Source organism: Apium graveolens, chromosome 2 (assembly GCF_009905375.1).
Source record: "Apium graveolens cultivar Ventura chromosome 2, ASM990537v1, whole genome shotgun sequence".
NCBI classification, from domain to species: Eukaryota; Viridiplantae; Streptophyta; class Magnoliopsida; order Apiales; family Apiaceae; genus Apium; species Apium graveolens.
Genome location: NC_133648.1, coordinates 232043210 through 232045292, shown reverse-complemented (window position 1 = coordinate 232045292; position 2083 = coordinate 232043210). Strand labels below are relative to the sequence as shown.

The window sequence follows — 2083 nt, the reverse complement described above, 5'->3', positions numbered from 1 at the left end:
TGCTGTAGACCCCCAAAAAGCGTTGTATTAGGCCTCTAATGCAACGGCCGCAAATGTAACACCCCTTGGTGTTGCATTATTTAAAATACAACGCTTTTTTGACATAAGGCAACAACAGAAGAGCATAGCATTTGAGCACTTATGGCGTAGTGAGCACAACACTGTATTCCTCCGTATAAAGCAACGGTCTCTAAGTCATCGAGCTTCACTTTCCGAGAGAGAATACCTTTCATAAACCTCGCATAGCTAGGCATCTGTTCAAGAGCTTCAGCGAAAGGTATGTTGATATGAAGTTTCTTGAACACCTCCAGAAACTTTGCAAATTGCTTATCCAACTTCTGCTTCTGCAGCCTTTTAGGAAAAGGAGGTGGAGGATAGACCTATTTCTCCCCTGTATTAACATCAGGAGGAGTGTGTTCCACAGTTTTCTTCCTTGATTCCACTTCTGCTTCCTTCTGCACATATTCTTCAGCCAAAACTTCAGATTCTGGAACTTGAGATTTTTCAGGGCTTGCAACCTTCCCAGACCTCAATGTAATTGCCTTAACCTACTCTTCTGCTTCCCTCTTGCCTGGAACTTCTGTATCACTAGAAAGCGTTCTTGATAGTTCATTTAATAAGGGGTTAGCAATTTGTCCTAACTGGTTCTCCAGAGTCTTGATAGAAACAACCTGGCTTTGGCATATAAGAGCCTGGTTTTTGTACATAAGCCTTAACTCCTCCAATTCATATTTTTCATTCGAAGATTGACCTGCATCATGAGTTTGTTGTTGAAGTTGGAGTTGTTGTCTTGGTGCAATCTGTTGCTGAAAACCAGGAGGGTTGAATTATTTTGCTCCAAACTGCTGGAACGGCTGTTGCATCGCATTCTGATTGTTGCTCCATCTGAAGTTAGGATGATTTCAGTTGTCAGGATGATAAGTGTCTGGAATTGGTTGCTGCAATCTCTGAAAGTTGATCACAAACTGAGTTGATTCACTAGATATAGCGCATTGCTCCATCGCATGTGAACTTGCACACAACTCACAAACTCTGGTTATCTGACTAACACCATAGTTAGCCAGAGAATCAATCTTCATAGACAACTCCTTTAGTTGAGCAGTGATAGCCGTAGCTGTATCCACTTCAAGAACTCCTGCTACCTTACCATGTGGAAATATCTGGGTTGGATACTGATATTCATTAGCAGCCATCAGTTCAATTAGATCATAAGCTTCCTCATAGGTCTTTGCCCATAATGCTCCACCTGATGCTGCATCGAGCATGGGTCTTGATTGTGCTCGCAAACCGTTATAGAATCAATTGATGATAATCCAATCAGGCATTTCATGATGAGGACACTTCCTAAGCATCTCCTTCTAGCGCTCCCAAGCTTCACATAGAGATTCTCACGATTATTGCGCAAATTGAGTAAGAGCATTTCTGATTGCAGTTGTCTTCGCCATAGGGAAGAATTTAGTAAGAAACTTCTAAGCAAGATGCTCCCAAGTGGTGATAGAACCTGCTGGAAGAGAATGTAACCAGCACTTAGCTTTATCCCTCAGAGAGATTGGGAAAAGCCTTATCTTTATAGCATCTTCAGAAACACCATTGAACTTGAAGGTATCGCAGATCTCTATGAAATTCCTAATGTGCGTATTGGGATCTTCCGTTGGAGCACCCCCAAACTGAACTGAATTGTGTACCATCTGAATTATTTCAGGCTTGATCTTAAAGGTATTAGCTGTGATAGCTCACCTGACAATGCTAGATTGAATGTCATTGATCTTGGGTTGAGAAAAATCCATCAAGGCTTTTGTTCATACTGCTGGATCTCCTATTGTAATGAGTACCTGAAACACAACAAGTAAACCGTGAAAGTAAAAGAGTCTGAGTCAGTGAACTTTAACAACCACTGACGACAAGCACATAAAACAAAAATTAACACCGATTCCCCAGCAGCGGCGCCAAAAACTTGTTAGGGCGAAAACACGCGCTAAAATTACACACAAGTATACGCGTTCGCAAGTAGTATAAGATATAAATCAGATTCGTTCCCACAGAGACTGGTTTAGGTTAAGTTTAATTTATGCACTTATGCAAC

The 2083-nt window shown here is 41.4% G+C and overlaps 1 non-coding gene across 1 annotated transcript; it reads left to right on the top strand.

The window, feature by feature from the left end:
- The first annotated feature begins 1323 nt into the window (after positions 1-1323).
- LOC141710244 (small nucleolar RNA R71) lies at positions 1324-1430 on the top strand. Its single transcript, XR_012570774.1, has one exon. It is a non-coding gene; the product is annotated as a small nucleolar RNA R71 (small nucleolar RNA).
- Positions 1431-2083: the final 653 nt, after the last annotated feature.